Raw genomic sequence first — 19,980 nt, forward strand, 5'->3', positions numbered from 1 at the left:
CTAAGAATTGGTCAGTTTTTACTGTTTTGAATTTACTCGATAGAGTAATTATTTTGTAATTGGTCAAGAAATTTTAATTAGTAAAACTGGTCAACAGCTTCAATTAAAAACTAATTAGATCAAATAAAAAAGGGAATAAAATAACGCTTGGAATTATGGAATTTAATAATAATAAATATTTAAAAAATAAAAAAGATTAAAATAAATAAAAATAAAATTATTTTAAAAAGTCAAAAAGGATAATTCGATACATGTTTTCTTCATTTAAAATATTATTTTCAAATATATGACATATAACGAATATGTCAATAATAATCTAATTGTTATAAAATGTTGTTACTAACAACAATATAATAATTCAATTTACTGTTGTAAAAAAGCAATTATAAAAATAAATAATTCTGTTTAGCTTTCGTGTTACAATAAATATTATTTCTCTAGTCATTAGAAACTGCCCAGAAACTGGTGAATAACTGGCTAAATTTATTGCTCAGTTACTACACAAACAAATGTCGTTCAAACTGATCAAATACTGGTATAGTAATTAAAATTCCTGGTCAGTTACTAGCTAATTTCTGGTTGGTTTCTACTTGGATGTTTACTGCACAATTTAGGGAATATGCGAGTAAATAATAATTTTCTTTTAAGGGTATAGCACACAAAAAATTTAAACATTAAGGAAATCAACATGTTGGATTTGCTACTGCTCACGTTATGGCCTGACATGTTCGACTGTGATTGACCAATTCCTCATCTAGATGTCCAAGGGATGTTTTGAAGAACATCCCCCAGAATGTCCCAACGTTCTGAGAACGTTCACAGGATATCTGAAATAAATACGTATGAGCGTTTACAACTTACGTTTTATTGTTTAATTTTTTTTGTGTGTGTATACTACATGGCCCTTACAGTCGCAGTCGAAAGAAAGATCTAAGAATGTATAAAGCGCGTGAATATAGAGACTCGACAAGATGCAGCCATGCTGTGCTGCTGCATAATATATATGTATAGAAACGCGTAATACCACTATTTCATCATGCTCTTCGGCAAGGTACAATAATGAGATTAAACCCGAGTATGAGCGCGAAAGTTCGGATAGCATGCTTTCGCGTAATCGGCGTAACCATTATGCCATGGATGGTATTCGGTTGTTTTACTGTATAGAAGTCCTCGACGGGAGGACTCGAGCTAGGCGATGTAAGAGGATTTACATGCGATGTTATTTTCGCACTAAGCAGCCTGAGGCTCTTACATTTTCTTCGAAGCACGAGAATGTTTTAATAACTCACGTTGCTATTCATGGAAGGGGATTGTCGCGTTATATAAATTATACATAGAATTTTATACATAGAAAATAAAAATCTAGCACAAAAATAGGTTCGAGGATTCAGTACGTACTCGCAGATCTAATTCAGAACCATGTGTTTAAATTATACCGATTTTGCAAGCTTGCACAAAATTTTCACGAACAAGTAAAAGTTGAATATTTCTTACGGTTTGTTCGCTTTCAACTTCGATCGAACTTTCGGGAAGTAAATACGCGCGAAGCGCGAGATTTTTCGTGCCATGGGAATAAAATTTGCAGTTTCGCGAGCTTCGAACTGAAAGTGAATAGTTCTTTTTAGCAAATTCGGAAAACTGCTCGGTGTGTTGGTGCGTTTTCTCGAAAAGCATTTAATTTGTTCCTTTGAGCTGCTGCCAAATGTAACGCCATGTCAGCAAAACGCTGCATTGCTCTGTAGAATGAAATATTATAATAGATTTCTGGAAATGTCATGCAACGTGTTTAGCATCAAGGTGACTGTTAATGTAACGGTATCCCGTTAATCGTTCGCAGCTACAGTTCCTATACACCGAGACATTTATCTACGTACGATAATTATAAAAGCAATAGCTCGTGTTGCTCTTGGTTTATTCATGCAGAGAGATTTGCATATCAACGATAACGTAATGTATTTAGTAACTGATATTCTCATGATATTGACTTTAACGTTATACACGATTCGTGATTATAATAAGAGAAGTAACTGGCTTTTCCAACCTTAACGAGCACACAAGACATTGTATAATTTTCCAAATAAAAAATAATTTTTATTCAAGAAATATAGACGCAAAGATTACATCATTATTCAAAGTTTCTGGTAGAAATAAGTCCAATTTTCTTAGACATCCAATTATTATACTATCTAGTATTACTATATTCTCATTAGTTGTAACAATATTTTGCATAGAAAATGAACAAGAACTCACTAGAATTTTATTCAGTATCTAACTAAAACAGTTTTCTCGGGAAAAATATGTGCAATTTATATAGACACCTGTCCAATCATTGTCTAGTATTAATATAGATTATTATTAGTAAAGTGCTGCGTAGTCCATTTATTGTTCCATTTTTTTTTCAATAAATAGATTCAGATTTTGCATATCTTTTGTGTACAGAAATTGCAGAACGTTACATCTATAGATTGGGATTCTAAGTAGTTTCACTTCTCAATTACTAGACTATAGTATAAGTATATAAATATTCAAAAAGTTAATATAACTGTTAATATAATGTAGGTACTAGAAAAGTTAATCCAACTGTTCAGTAACTAGTAAAAAAAATGCATGAAGTTTCTATGAGAAAGATTCTTCGAAGAATGACCGTCTTTAGTATTTTCCTAATCACTTTCGGATAAAAAAGTATAAGCACATCTAACATTTTCCGGCTCAATGTTAAAATAAAGAAATCCAGACGTGATCCCTGTTCGAAACTGCGCTTGTAGAAGGTTTCAACTTTGTCGTAAATCTTCGAAAGAAACTCGAGCCTTGCTTCTATACAACTCGTTTCACAGTGGATCCAAATAGGTAAGATCTAGATAGATGATGTTTTCTACACTCAACCGAAGCCATTGGGATAAGAGAGTACCCCGTATCCGCGACAGGTCGCGGTCTCGCGTGTTGCCGCCGATCTGCGCCCCACATCGGATTCTCCACCCGCACCCTCTCGCTTAGGGTGCGTTCAGTCAGCTTCGAGCCGCGAGTGGGGTAAGTTGCGTCGCGCGCCGGCTCGCTGGCCCTTCGCAGAGCGAAGCACTCAACGCCGCCCCGCGCACATCTCTCATTCTCGTCCGCCGATAACGAGAAGTACAACCCCCGACGATCGGCGCATCGTCGCGCGCCGATTCAACCGGCGTGGCGCGGCGCGCTCGCGTAAAAAGGCTTGCGAGGATCGAGAACGCGGGTGAATGCATCGTGAAGCGCATTTCGCTAGCTTTTCCCCGGCTTGGTTTGCACGTTTTAATTCTTCTCTTTCACGGAGGGACTCGCCCCAAACTTAATGACGGCGGCAGAAGGAAGCGGCATCGGTGGTAGAGTCACGCATCGCATGTGAATGCGAGCGGATAATTTCATCATGCTTGAGGTGAGTTCTCGTGTTCCTCCATTCGATCTAGCTCGCGGCGTGACTATGACTGCGCAATTTCTTATATAACATAACCGTGAAAGACCCCTTGGAACGGAAAAAGCTCTTGTTGAGTTTTGCAATCATGATTGAAAGTCGCTTCTCGTCAGGTTGATATGTTCGTTGTATTTTCACGTTCTATGTCTTCTTTTAGTTATGGATGTTCTTTGATCAATTTTAAATCAATTTTTTTTCACGATGAAAGTATTAATGCAAATCAATATTTTCCAGAGTTTTAAATCTAACAATAAGACTTCCGATTAAGTCTAAATAAATGATAAAACCTGCGTTTAATTCTCAGGGCCTTTCAACAGTATTTTATTTCTTATAATTTAACTTATTTTTTAATTTATGATCTTTAAAGTCTTATACCCGATTACAATGCATTATGCCAACATAAGTGATAAAAATCATAGAAAGAAAAATATTTAATGCTCTTTCGAAACAAGTATCAGTATTTCGAAGATGGCAGTTGTCAAGTTCTATATAGGCGGGAAACGTAGAAGAATTTTAAGAAGAAGTTCATTTAAGAGAGCTCAGTATCTGCATTTTTTCTTGTATCTTTTTTCAACAAAGTTTATGTAAACTGGTGATTGGCCGTTGACCCTGTTTCGCGACGTAATTTTGTTTCGTTTGAACCAAAAGTCGATTTCTCACTTCGCGATAAATGAGGAAATTTGCGTGGCCAATAAACGACTGTCGATTCTGAATGTTTGAATGGAGACGCATGATCGAACGGAGAAATCGAATGGACTGTCGAATGTGAATTGCAGTGTCGAAGTACGACAGCACGAGCAAATCTCTTAAGTGGGTCAACAAGTTGAACATTCTGTAGGCAGAGTGTGGCTCGATTTTGTATTCGGTGGCACGTTGTGATACGATGATAAGAGTCGAAAACGTGAATAGCAATCGTTCGTTTGACCGTTAAAAGCCTTTAGAAATTTATGATTGGAACGAATAACTGAATTAATACGTTTTAAATTGCGGATCGAAAATTAATGGATGAATGTTGCATGTAAAAAAATAAGATAATCTATCGTATGTAGACATTCAGACGTTATTTTCTGACAAGTGTTTAACATTTGTACACTGAAGAAAATTTCTGGTTGGAGAGAAATGAACAGATCAGAATTTTTTAATTAAATTTATTAAAATTTTAATTGCGGTAATCAGAATTCTGATTGATGCAATATTTCTGATAAAATCTACTAAAATTCTTATTTTTACTAGAATAATTATTGATCAGAATTCTAGTAGATTTAACCAGAAAATTGTGAGTCGTCCATTTTCCACCATAATTGCCATTTGATCCAATTTTGTCAGGATAGAGAATATATTTAGCTATATATATATATATATATATATATAATGATGACATAGCAGCGATGACATTCTAATACATACAATTTTATTCATTTCGTCATAAGAAAAGAAACTCGAGGCTTTTCTTAATCATCATTCTCGTCGTCTTTTCCGACTTGTTGACGTGAAGAAAGACAGACATAAACCGAGATTCCGCGCATTAGTATTCAGCTCCTCTGACACGTTCATAATGCCGCAAATACACGACCGTACGCCATGACGAATTACACTAAAAGCTGCCAACGATAATAAGCTTTTTACGTTCACTGATATTCTTACTGCTTTTTTAAAGGCAGTTGCTGTTCGTTCCCTCGAGAATCTCCTGTGATATTAACTTCCTATCTCCACCCTCTCATACATTTTGCGCGTGGCACACTCCGTGTAGAAAAACGAACATTTGCGCTCGCAAATATTCCTTCTGTCAAAGTTTCGGATCATAAATTCTCGGCGATAGTATGTACGCGTTTTAATATTTACGAATGGCACTCACTCGCGAGCACTCGCATACCGTATAACTGCGGCCTTTATGTATTATTCGACGCCCTAAGATTTACCATGAAGTCGAGCGGATGGTAGAGCAATTCGAGTTGTTTGCGCACACGCTGACTAGAGTTTAGAATAACAACAATAAGACGAAGTAAAAAGAGAAAACGAGAGAAAAGAAAAAGAGCAAATAAAAGAGAAAGAGAAAGCGAATGCAAAAATACAATAAAAGTTCTTTTTTGGAGCTTTTAAGGTCTTCAAATGCAAGTTAATACAATGAAACTGAATCATATATTCGTAGCGCGCCTTGTAAACAGATTTAATTATATATATGACGATATTAATATAACTGAGAATTTCGTTAATATAAAAGTGATGTTAAAAACGGACCGATCAATTTCGCGCTCTATTTTTGCCACGATCGATCGTGGGTGCCATCGAACGTGCCATTAAAATGACGAGCATCAACGTTGCGTTCACCCACGTTGTCTCTTCTTTCTATTTTTTTTCACTTGTTACTATGCCGGTCGTTCCGAAAGATTTCGTTATATACGTGATCAAAGACGCGTCGCTTTCGGATCCCTGAGATTTGCCTGCACAATATGTTTGCATAATGCACAAGTTTACATTTCTCGGTAACCCGTAAAGCGCCTTTACGGCCCCAGGAGATAGTTATTGCGCGGGAGGAGGATAATACTTTTCAACTGGACTTTATTACATCCACGGGTGCATCCTGCATCGCACCCGTATGTCTCTCCTTGCGCTAAGTTCTATTTTCGTTGCGCCATATCGATCCCGCTTACGCTGTTTGAAGTCGTAAGACCGCGTCGTTGGCCATGCCGGATCTCTTTTGCCAATGGCGGAATTAAGCGAGGGTATTTGTCGCGTATCAGCGAGAAAAGAAAAGGAAAAGGGGAAAAGAGAAAAGAGAGAGAAGAGTGACGCTAATACCCGAGGGGATAAAAGCAGACATACGTGTAAATCAGCTCGAGCTCGTATTTTAAGCGAACTCTCGTTTTGTGGAGCGCAAGACGCACGCAAATAAATCGCCGTATGTCGTATATAAATGTCGTATGTCGAAAGAGTGGGATACGAGTATTTACGATTTATCGATGTGTGTTCAATCTTTTCAAATATGAATACTCAGTGTGTCAATTCTAAATAAAGGATATATCTCTTTCATATTTGCATATTTAAGGATATGCGTTGGCTTTCATATTCCTTTATATTGCGTTGCAATAATCGAGCTTGAATTTTTTTTATTGCGTTCGAAACATTATTCACTCGTCATTCAAAACATTTTCGTCGCGGTTGTTGCAAGTTGTTAAATCTGGCGTTACATATTTTTCCTTTTTGCTTCACGATATTATCTACCGGAGTGAAAACTTTTCATATAACGACATTGCAATTCTCTGCGAAATGAATTGTGAAAATAGTAAAAACTAGTAAAAACAGCTATAGAGTCATTCTTTCTTCTTCTCTTTTTTATGCTGCAGTAAAGCTGTTCTGCTTTAAAATGTGAACGTGGCTCTAAATATGCTACAGTCGCCTGACGTAGGAATCAAATTTAAAAATTCTTAATGTGCCGTCCCATCCGCCGAGTCAACTCCGTCACAGTGGTCGAGCTTGATAATTAAACCGACATGGCTGTATTAATATCATAATAAATGACTCTAGGCACAATCTTCATTATATCTTTTTTTAATCATTTACGCATAATGCCCTAATTAATGAGTAGCTGGTATATATCAGAATTTCTGTATAATTGATGAAGCTTTTTAATAAATAAGCTCACAAGATTGGCACTTTTTAATTAACTGTTGAGGCAATATCTATATGAATTTTTACTCTTAAATTTTAAATCTTTAGAACCTTAAAACGTTTTATGTTAATCTCTGTAATTATGTCAGCCATCGATTTCCTCTTCAGAAAAAATTCAACTATAATTTTATTCAGAATTTCTCAAAATATGATGCGTAATTGCACGTCAGAGAGGCTCGATAAATTATATTTAATTATATATATATATATAATAGAATATATGGAATAATAACATTTTCCGGAGAACTCCACGAGTGTCAAGAATATCCAACAGTTGAGAATATTTACACTCGAATTTCCCTTATAGCGATCTTTTATCGACATCTAGTGTTTTGCGCATTTCTACGGAGATTTTGTCGTATGTACATTAAATCTGGATAAATGGGAAACGTGCGTGATAATATACGAAAGTACTGGCAAAATGTTGAGTTCGTCAATTAACAGTTGTGCCTATTGATGGTCAGGTTAATTATTATAGTTAACAGAGTGCTCGCTATGACAGAATCTCCCTTTGCTGGAACGGAGTAATTAATTGCTAACTGGTAACAAAGCTTGCGGACACGCACCGAGGACGACGGCACTCGTCATTAATTGAGAATCCAATCGAAAGTTACATTGTACTTTGACTATGTGCAATACAAGTCGAGTCGGAGCGCAGAGATCCGTTTTCATGTGTTCCATTAAAATTTCTCACACTCTACTGGATCATTTATTTACATATTCCTTCAAGTAGGATTATTTCAAACTCGACACGTAAAACTTTATCCTGTATTTCAATTAAATTTTATTCTTGATTTATTTTAGGTGAATTTTATTTCGAGACACGTGCGAGCAAATATTATTTTTGTAATCGTATTTATAGGTATTTCTATCATTTTTATAGATATTATTTATATTATACAAGATGATTAGATATCTGTTCCGATTTTAATTTTAACCATTAGAGAGGACGAAAATCTATTTTTTAAATCTCGGTTTTTCCATGAGTAACATGAGTAAGATTTGTCATAATTCGTTATTTAATTGTATTCTTTGCCTAAAAATATAACACTGTTTTAGCGCCACTATAATGATTTTCCCGTCCTGTAAAGGTTAATAATTATAATCCACAAATAAAAATTATGAAGTAGCATTTAAATTTATCCACTTTGTAAACGCAATAATAGTAAGAAGATAGCGTAACATTTTCATTATTATTATTCGCGGATCCAAAACCTCGTTTCTATAAGGATTTCAGTACGATATCGTAAGTTTGAGAGAAACTTTCCGTTTACACATTTTCTTTCGCGAGAAATTCCGTCGCACAGGTTTTAAGGGCCCACAAGGGAGATTTTGCGATGCGCTTAATTCGAAATGTTTCTTCAAATTGCTGCGGGAATAAACCAACTTTATGGGATATAATGGTGTGCCTTGGAGAAACTAACGGCAACCGATTACGCTTGGACGCATCAATATGATAACAAGATCACGATATCAGGGGAGGTAACATTTTGTTCCGTTTAATTTATCTGTCGCCGTTTCTCTCGTCGATACGTGGGTGGCCATCTTCGCGAATTTGCATATTGAAATTTACCGTCGATTTTTATATCGGAATATACGATGAAACTAAACATGCTGTGCTTGGAGAGACGTCACGAATTTTTATCACACCGTAAAACTTCCCTCGCGATTTCATTTTCCATTATGATTCAGCACTTAACGATTGCATCACATATTAGATCAGTCTATTACCGTCTATTTATTGAAGCACTGTTAGCACATTTCGCAATAAATTTAAGTAATATGTAACGGAAGTTTGTGGTTATGAAGTAACTGAAAAAGTAATGAAACTGAAAACTCACAAGGAGAGGCTATACTCTGCTCTTCACCGATTTTGATCAAACTTGCAGCAATGTTCGAGAAATCTACCAAATAAACATTTGTAAAGCCGTTCCCGCTAATAGGGCTTAGAAGCCGAGTAATCAAGCACATTTAAAAATATACCAAAAAATCTAAAAACAATCTAATATCTCGGAAAGTATGCATTTTTGAGAAAAATGTCTTGGACAAAAATGGTATGGTTTAATAAGACTGTATTCACTGGTTTTATTGGTTTGACCTTGGGTGACATCGCTAAGGTCATGTCAAGGTTGACGATGCCTCCTAAGGTCAAACCAATAAAGCCAGTAAATACATCTTATTAAACCCTACCATTTTTGCCTAAGACATTTTTCTAAAAAATGCATACTTTCCGAGGTATTAGACTGTTTTCAGATTTTTTGGTATATTTTTAAATGCTCATTTTTACTCGACTTCTCTAAGTCCTATTAGCGGGAATGGCCTTACAGGTGTTCATTTGGTAGACTCCTCGAACATTGCTGCAAGTTTGATCAAAATCGGTGAAGAGCAGAGCATAACCTTTCTTTGTAAGTTAGAGTAGCTTAAATATAATAAACGTGTGCATTAAATTTCATACAAATCCACATCAAATTTTGTCAGAAATACATTAAATTTCATGTACATGTACGCAAATATATTTTTCAGTTACAAATACATTCAATTTCATGTAATGTCATGAAATTAAAGTCAACTTGTGTAACTTAAAAGTACATTAAATTTCAGGATATTTTTTTAACAATGTACTCTAAGTTCATTAATTCCCATACAGCACAGAAGCTCGGAGCAACATTGCTGTAACGTTACTGTAATAATGCTGGAATGTTGGAATAATTATAGTCCACAAATAAAAATTACGCAATATCATTTAATTTTGTAAGTAACAATGAGTAAGAAGATAGCGTGACTTTTTTATGTTTATTATTCGTGGAACCACAAATAAAATTATATCAAGGTAAGGATTTTATTGCAATATCACAAACATCGTAAATTTGAGAGAAATTCCGTTCAAGAATTTATGTTGTTGCAATATTGCTCATATAATTTGTATTGTGCAGGTCGCTACGTAATTAATATTCTTTCAATGCACTTACATATCGAAAGAAGAGTTTTGCTGAAGTGTTTGGAAATGTAGCTAGATACAGATTTTAAAATAATTTTATTGCAAAAAGTTTTGATATTCTAACACAACCAGCTTGAGTGTTCTATACAAATATTTTGATGATTCGAAATTATTATCAGTGTAAATTATCATCTGTGTATTAAGTTAAATTTTTTAATACTTCAGTAAAACCGTTCTTTCTTCTTACGATTTTCGATTCATCGTAACAAATGCATCTATCGTAACTTTCGATCCACTATTGATTAATCTGTCGAATAAGACTTCGTACCTGTTCTAAAATGCTATTTATCATTCATGCACCGGCATTTGTCATTACTGAATGCTTCATAATTATCGTCTGATTCGAAATGCAACTGCAAATAATTTGCGAGTATCCCCCGAACGAAATCCCCGAATGGCAGGACCTCCGAGATCCATGCACATTATACAAACTCGGTGAGATCGAAACAACTTGCTGGAACAGGTCCGCGTTAATGTCATTACATTGCCCGTTTAATATGAATACCATCAACATAATCGTGTTTGCTAACATCTTGCCTTGGCTCTTGGCAGTTCTCTGTATCTCGTCTATTCAATTATGTTTCCTTCATCAGGATAACGTCACAGTTGTAAGGGTAAACGCGGTGACATTTATATACAATAGTCCGGGCAACATCGACTTAGAGACACCGCAATCGGTAGCGACTGCAGTTCTGATGGCCATTTTGTCATCCTCACTGAATCTTGGTTCATAGATCGATAAAAAGTAATTGATATAGTTCAATGGATGACCCCGGAAAACAAAACAAAGAGGCGAATGGCACTTGGACAGATAAAAGGAGCTCTTGGCCGACTACTTTGTACCTTCTGACACGTTCTTTTTGCTACAAGTACCATGAAACGCTTTTTCCTGGTAGGATCAATCGTGGAAGGAGTGCAGTGTTTCCTTGGCTATATGTATAAGTGGTTACTTTGTTGAAGTGCTTGATATTCTGTTCTCGGAGGACCTTTTCTGCTAACTGATGGACTTACTTTAAGTTTATTTACTAACCTAATCGTTCACAGAACTTAATCCAGCTTGTAGAAATGGATATTTTTTTAATCGTATTAACAAAGTTTTTTCTTGAATCGGAGAGTTCAAGAATTATCAATTCCTGCTAACTCTTTAATCGACAACTTCTTATAATAGTTTAACTTGTGTGTTATAGATATTTTTTGTTATATTTACTCTTAAAAGGATGTACATAAATTTTAATAAATGTTTACAAATTAAGAGATTAAGAAAGTTCATCTTTTTCTCATTAAATTTCTCTCCCTATTTTAATATCCAGGATCAATATCAGTTTACATTGCGAGAAAAGTATATTTAGATTAGATGCAGCTCGTTAGTGGAGAGCATGTGTCCACCATTACTGAAAATCTTGCTTAACCCATTAGTACTATGCACAAGTCATTAGCGTAATTATGTGTTAATAAACTTTTTCTTGTACACGAAAAGGTCAGAATATCTCGAAGCTGCTAGAATTTTCGCGAAATGCATTTCTACGCATTTTGTTTCCTTTCCCGCGGCATTGGAAATTTCGTTTTTTTGTTTCGGACATGCCGTTTTGCTACAGGCTGAGCGAAAAAGTTCCGTTGACACGACGTCGATTTTTGCAGTTGAATTTCCGACAGGCTGTTACGCATTAGCTTTGAATGCACAGTTATAAAGAATTTTATTTTTACGGTGGAAGTTATTGATTTTTTTAGATAACGCGTTTCTAGATGTGGAGATTCTGATTTCGTTAGCAACGTAGTACGTTTTCTCATTTGCGAGGTAATGGAAGAAATTCACACGATGAGAGCTACTTTGTCTGATTCAGCGTTGCTATCTTAAATACGAGCGATGTTCTAGTACAGTAGAAATTGCATTCTTTTTTGTTCTCTCATTACGCTGTCATTGTCAGTAAACAATAAATTCGTGTGACAAAAGCGCAATACAACGATTGTTATCCCGAAATGTAAATATTATGAAATTCTGTACTGCGCGCGAAAAATGTTGGGTATCTTGACCTTTTGTTATTATGTGCTTTAATAGAACAGGATCACTCGATTTTATTGTTACAAAGCACTTACGGTAATACGTTAAAATTCTGAGAAATGAGAAATTTATCGAGAAGTCTCGACCTTTTCCTAGAATCCATCTATAACGACACATGGCTTCCGTCTCACTATTCTACGAAGTAAATATTTCAGAAAACCGAGTATTTAGCGAGGAGATTCGCTTTCAGCGAAGCAACACCAACAATTTCTTACGTCTTACCTATATCTAAAATCACGATTGCTTATATAAATATACATGTGAATTTTCATTTCTAGAACAATTTCCTGATAAAAATGGCAAAAAATAAAAAAAACATGGTATTGACTTAACATACAAGTTATATCAAGAAAAGTTTGAAATATAAAAATTGACATTCTTACGGATAATCCTTGATTGCAATTAGAGTAAAGTGCTTTTATTCTCAGATGGAAAAGCATTTTAAATGTCAATGACAAAAATTACAGGAAAGACGGTCCTTACATTTGTGTTATGTTCGTTTTGTTACACGAAGACTTTTTAAACAAAAATTGTTATTAACGAGATTCGCGCGTATAACTTCGCTTAGATTGATTTTTTATTTAATTTTAATTTTTCTTTAAACTTTTTATTCAATTTTGTCCAAAATTCTAAACGTGAGAGCTTGCGTTAAAATTTTATCTAGAAATAGCTTTTGTATTTAGGCTGTCATATATGACATACGCAAATAAAATCCCTCGACAAAGCGAAATCATCGAGTATTCATCCTCTCATGCTTTTATTCTCTTGCGTCCTCTTTGAATTTTTATTTCACTCATTTCGTATCTTTTCTTTTCTCTAGAAAAACCGTAGTATCAAAAAATTGAATAGAATTATTGACTATGTCGCCTTTTCTGATATATTCGAATGGATATTTTATTAAATATATACTGTTGTTTCCTCAATTTTTTTGTACGAAATAAAATGGTTTATACTATACTTATTTATTTATTCTATAACAGTAGTACATATTTAATTTACAATTATCTTCAAAATTCGAATGTATAGCCTAAATATTCTAACAAGTACGTGAGTTCATGTAGAACTTTGTAACAAGCAATTCTAGGTTTTGTCGAAATAATCAGCGTTGACGATTGGTTTGCTGAAGAACTACAAGTAAATGTTGGTTTTGAGGACCATCACCACTTACGAGCTACGATATAATTTTCCCTCTTCCACTCGCAGTTTCTGATATTATTGTACGTATTTCTCGTTTATTCTCAAACCACCAGAAACTCTCTTATTCGTGTTCCACCCTTTGGGATAGGTATATATGCTCACGGAATTACTTTGTAGATGATAAAAATTGAAATAAATCGCGGTCGTATGCGTATACACGACACCGCACTTCGTGAGATTGGCATAAATTCCACACCGTTAAGCTCGTCTGTTTCATTTGCCGACTTGCCCCAACAGAAGACAAATGGGTTTCCTTGGATGCCCGCGGAAAACATGATAAGAGAAAAGGAACAAATGCACGAGGGTGGAAAAAACACTGCGCATCAGAACGTTTGTTGATCCGTATATATATTAACGGTGATTCTATCCTTCAACTTTCAGAGGACTTAACTCGCTTCACTATCATTAAACGGAATCATTTGTCTTAATGGTACGTCAATTAACATTTAGTTAATTTTTCGTGGTGACTACCGGTGGCGCCAATCAAGCATGATAAATGTTTTCGCGTTATACATATTTGGATATCGTGGAGATTTAATAGAGTGGTGTGCGCGTGATTAATTACACTGCCTTCATTTAAGTACTGATACCTGGGAGCCCCAAAAGTGATTGATAAATGGTTACTTGGTTAAGTTAAAGGATTTATTATGAGAATGTAATGTTTTGTAATTAGTTACTCTTCCATGACAAAATATCTTACGTATACTACATAACAGTCTACTAATACACTTTACCATCTTTTTATTATCTAAAAATATTCTGACTTTATCTTATTCTTCATCGATCTTATTTGCATGCCATTGTTTGATCAATAGACTCTCAACCTGCCTGACGAAAATTAATTATCGGTGTAAGTGATCGACAAAGACAACTTCGAAATAGGAATATTTAATCAGTTTCGGAGTCGAAATCATAATGACAATCTACATAGATTGCAAATAACAATTCGAGATATTTTAATGAGAAAAATAATTAAAAAAATAAAATTATAATATCTGTATGTAACAGATATCACAATTTGAACTTTTGATCCTTAACATTTCGCTTCTAATGATGTGAACATCGTCAGACTTCCTACACAGCTTTTCTATATGCATCGAATGCATTTCACCTTGGAGTCTAATTGTCGCACTCGGCATTATGCATTCAGTAGCTTAAGAACTCGAACCAGCATACGGAAGTTCAGCCTCGCTAGAGAAATACGTGGAGAGATCAGAGAACACTCGCTATTACGAACTCGCGTCGCGTTCCATCTTCGTTAGCGCCGTTTCTTGTCCATCCAATAATTCATACGTCTTTTCAGACACGGCGGTACGATGTGGTAATTACATTCTGAGAGATTAGGCCGTAATGGACGCGCGTGCAGCATCTAGGTAGACCGTCTTTCGCGGTTCGTCTTGGACGTGCGAAATTAATCTTCGTCGCGTAATTCAGACGGCGAACACCATATAGTAGACGTAGTCGCTTACAACTATACGAACGTTCGTGCTAGATGGCCGTAAACGACTTGTCGGTCGAGTGATATACGGTATGGCCTACGGCGGAGAGTCGATCCGTCGAAGTATTGCAACGAGTAATTGACTGCGCTCTGCTTGCTTCGATTAATTAACTTTCAGTACTTTGTCATTCTCGTTATTCCAATATAGCGGACATTTAATAGATATCCTTCGAACGTCCAATGTCGGACATCATTATTCTTGCACATTCTAATTTCTGAACTTTTTTTTTTTCTTATTTTTAATCAAAAAACGTCACATGCAGTAGAATTTTTTTCTTAACGACGCGACGTTATTTAATCCTCGATGTACATGCATTAAGACTTAAATTTAATTTCGGTTTATTCAATTAATTTTTTTTACATTTATTTACTTTTTTCTATTCCTTTAAAAACTTAAACAGATGCAATGCAAGTATTCGCGTCTTACACGTTTTTCCCACACTTTCATCTGCATCGGAATGAAAAGCTAGTAATTTTTATATGTAGCATCGCAGATGCGTTTCCTGTTACAATTTGGTTAATTGCTCGTAATGTTTAGTAAATAGAAATATTTATTGATGCTCGTTTTGAAGGTTTATTTTGTAGTCAATTAACACATTACTATATTTAAATAGTTAATTACTCTGAACATTGGATATAATTATAAAATTGCCGTATCATTGTTACGTTATTGTATCGTGGTTGTTATTTTAAATTTATTATGAACGGCTCTTTTTAAGGGATATTTATTTAATATAAAATATATGTCGTAAAAAGTGATACTGATTTAGCATTAATCGCTGTACAAATTTGAATAGCACAGTATCAACTTGTTAAATCAAAAAACACCTTGCATTATTTGATATTGTAAAGTAGAAATAATTAAGCTTCTAATTCCGTTATTAGATAGTTAGTGGTCTTAGTAGTTGATCTGTTCATTTTGTGGTCCATTAAAGCAACGTTATATTTAAGCTGGTAATTAATTTGAATGCGACACGTGTAATCGCAAAATGTCGCCGTACTTGCGACGGCATATTGCGCACTATCGAATGTTATTAATTAGAACTCGTGTTACTCAATCAATATCAATAACACGTTAATTAGTTTATTACCCCTGGAATTTGCGCATGGTTCAACCGTCGTAAAATTGCTAAAGAAAATGTCGATGCAAATAAAAATGACGCAGATAATCTAGAGACAATATGCAAGTATTGAAGTTGACTTAACGTAGAAAGACTTTCACGTGGGCGAAAAAATAAATAGCGCACGTCATGACTGTTAAATGTCAGCGAAATATTTTCAATGCGCCTCATCGAGCGGCGTCATAAGTTGAGCAAACGTGTCGAGCTTGCAAAAGATTGTAATGAAGTCGATAGTTGTGAGGCCACTAAAATATGAAAGCTTTGCTTTAAAATTATATTGTGTGTCGCCTTATGATTAGGGTAGACCAGGGCGAATCGGATCAGCTTTGAAATAGTTACCTTTTTCTTTCATGCGATCTGTTTTATCATGCTAGTTACTTCCGTGCGCTCCTCTGCAACGGAAACAATAGATAACAATTTTATATTGCGTGTGATTCAATGTAAATCGACGATATAAGCGCAGAGGTCGCAAAAAAATTTCATCTCTCGATCATGTAAAGTCATGATCTCGATTTTGTGAGTTCATAACGAAAAGGTATGTTGAAATGTGTGTAAATTATAATGATTTTTGCAGTGTATAGTTTTTTAAATCAGATTAGTAAATAGTTTAATAATATCATTAAGACAATTTTGAGAAAATTAATGTAGTTTATGAAGTTGACATATGGGATTAATCGGATAACTTTTTTCGGGGTGATTCGGATCATGAAATTAAGAATAAAACTAAAGATTAAGAGTAAAACTAATTTATGTAGGGATTGGTATTGCATTTATTGCACTGAAAAATTTATCCATCCACCTGTCGAAGACTGGATTCAATACAACAAATGTGAAGAATGGCTGCGTTCAGCAGAAAAAGCAGCTTTGCAACTGTTGTAAAATTCTTGAATATGATTGGTTTATACATTTAGATCCAATGAGGAACTAAGAGTAAGACCAATCATATTGAAGAATTTTATAACAGTTGCAAAGTTGCTTTCTCTGCTGAACGCAGCCATGATGCGAAAGCTGTGCTAAGAGAAAAGCACCATTGTAATTTGTGTGTTAAGTAAACTATTTTTATTTTATATAACAAGTTTATTTCTGAGTTTGTTTAGAAGAATTCAAAGAGTTCAAAGATTTCAAAGAATTTCTTTATTTATTTTTAAGTTTTTTTACATGTAAACTGGTGATCCGTTTCGTCCCTCAATTTTGGGGCGAATCGGATAAATGCCTATTTTTGATTTTTGCGTTGTGCAATAAAAAATATTATGTATATATGTTATTTTATTATATAATATTATATAAAACTGAAGTCAAAGGTGTAGAGATTACAAAATTATAGTAAAACTTAATAACAGAATTAGTTTATTACTTTTTTTACCTATGAAAAAAAATAATCCGATTCGCCTTGGTCTACCCTATATTCGCAGCGGATTTCCGATGTTATTCGATACCGAAAGAGCGTTTGATTTTTATTGTGATAGATTTGTATGTCTGCGAAGCTTTATTTTTATTTATATGAGAAATATGATCTATTACAAATGTATATGGAAGTTTTGTACGTTAAAACATAATACATACATCAAAATCAAGATCATGTTGCTTACTCACAATCAGTAGATGAAAATGTGTTGGCAAACAAGTAACGTATGTGCGATCTCGAAGTTTTCGCGGGAAATTTTATTGCAAAGTTTTCGGAACTTTCTTCCAGAAGTCTTCTTTTGTGCTTTTGTTTGGAATAACAATAAGGAATAAAAAGGAGTATCAACGAAATTACGTGCCATCTTGCACCTACGTCGGAAAGTTTTTCATAATGACTAGATTTCACGCCACTCGGTGCTTTAATTAATGAGTCACAGATTTACAGATTTCAGTTGGAAATTTTTCACAAAATTTCACGTTTGTTTTACATAACTAATTTTTTATCTATTCTAAGTGATAGCATTTTTATTTTTCTTAAAAAAGAAATAATATCATAAAGTTGCGCTTTGTAATACATGAAAAAATTATAATAAAAATTTGATGTTGCTAGAGCTTAAATATCTTAATACAATATGATTATATGTGTGGATTCGCAATAAGAATTAATTATTTACAGATTTTAATATGTCATTCAACATTATTAAGATCGTTTCGAAGATGCGAATAAGCATAAAAAATTTGTTAAATGCTAGTCAATTTAACTTGTGATATTACTGCGGTAGTTTAATAGAGTTAGCGTTTCAAGACCGAAAAATTATTTCGGCGCGCATTTCTGAGAACTATACACACGTAGTATATAAATTCACATAAGAATCATACAAGCATTAAGATCCAGCAGACCGTTTAGGCTGATTTCTATAGTTATATATTTATATTTTTTCTAGTAGTTGCCAAGTTTCTTACGTTTTAAACATTTTTTTACACGTTACTGAAAAATTATCTTGTGCATATAGCAAATAGAGTCTCTCTAATAACGCTGATTATTTTTCGATTTCTTTCTTATGTGCACTTATGTAATTACTACAATAATCTCTAAAGCTGTGGTAATAATACTCGATAATTACACGCTGCAGATTTATTCCGAAAATACAAATTAGTCGATGTGGAAATTTCCGTGAGGATTCATTTGCATGGAAAGATAATTCATGAAAGATGAATGAGAAAATGGCGTAATGTAATAAGAAAAAAAATCGTACGTCTTTGTTCAATTTACATGAGAAATACGTGGATGATATTTTTGTAGTTAAATCAATTATTTTAAATTGATTTAAATCATTTCAGCTTTCAGGTTTGAAAAGCGCATCATTTTCCATTTTATTTCTGGCAAAAAAATTATTCTCCGTCAATAAAAATTGCCCAATAAAACCTTTATCGACTCCATCAAAACGAATATCCACCATCGTATAAAATACGAACGAGTTTTATTCATCATGTTCGATTACGCTTAACAAAACAATTAACGATATCACAATAATTCATCCGCGTTGTCGATCATTATATTTTGTGAATGCATTGTATCCTGTTCATATCTGTGCTTTCATATTTTATGTTTAATTACGTAATATGAGATGTAAACAGATGTTTAATTTCCTAGTTATTATTCAATTGTATATAGTTTTTCAATAAATAATCATATAAACCGGTATCACGCATTTTAATCAAAATATATATAATTTCAATTATTGTCCTCTTTTCGCTCAGAATGGATTGCAAAATATATTTTCCACGTATTACCGAGCTCATGTGAAAGCTTTTCTATATTGCTTACTTTCGCGACGTACAATACCCGGTCGTAAATTAATTCGCTGTCAGAACCGTTTTAGACCTACGCGAATCGATAATATATGCACAGCCTATATAGAAGAGGTGTTACGTGCGATGAGAGACATGTTCCCATCGGCGCATCAAAATGCACGTCGCAGTTATGGGTCGGGGAATTAGGTGGACCAGTATATAACGCACTGAACCTCGAACTGTACTTATCTGGGTCATCTTCCTAGTAGAAACTGTTCATGTTGTGCAGATATATAATGAATGTACTTGGAAATCCGTTGGGCATTTAATTGTCTATCGCGGAATGCATATGTGCAATACGTGCATTGAAGCTACAGTGTTTATAATTACAACAGTAGCTCAAGTCACAAATCCATTCTGCTTGAAATAATATTTCTATGTATATTAATGTCAATATTTCTATGTATTCAAAAATATTATATTTAATAGTTTAACAATATAAACACATTAATTCATTATATATGTATATTATCGAGTATTATTATCACAGCTTTAGAGATTATTGTAGTAATTACATGTTGTAGTAATTACATGGGTGTTTCAAAAATAGTTGGCCAAACTCTAAGAGCATATTCCACTTATTGTAAGGATGAAAAAAAGTCATATCAATATGGATTCGGAAACGCTTCCTTTCCAAGTTATAAACATTTTTTTATTTTAACTTATATCTATATTTTATTTTATACTTATATCTATATTTTATTTTATACTTGTATCTATTTTTTATTTTATACTTATATC

The 19,980-nt window shown here is 34.2% G+C and overlaps 1 protein-coding gene across 1 annotated transcript in view; it reads left to right on the forward strand.

Moving 5' to 3' along the window:
- Positions 1-3,376: 3,376 nt before the first annotated feature.
- The window catches only part of LOC108767747 (uncharacterized), a 37,138-nt gene continuing 20,534 nt past the window's right edge, over positions 3,377-19,980 (forward strand). Inside the window, exon 1 of the mRNA XM_018517756.1 lies at positions 3,377-3,403. The gene's annotated coding sequence lies outside the window, so the exon portion shown is untranslated. The remainder of the gene's footprint in view (positions 3,404-19,980) is intronic.

The sequence above is a fragment of the Trachymyrmex cornetzi genome, unplaced genomic scaffold (assembly GCF_001594075.2).
Source record: "Trachymyrmex cornetzi isolate Tcor2-1 unplaced genomic scaffold, Tcor1.1 scaffold725, whole genome shotgun sequence".
Taxonomy (NCBI): domain Eukaryota; kingdom Metazoa; phylum Arthropoda; class Insecta; order Hymenoptera; family Formicidae; genus Trachymyrmex; species Trachymyrmex cornetzi.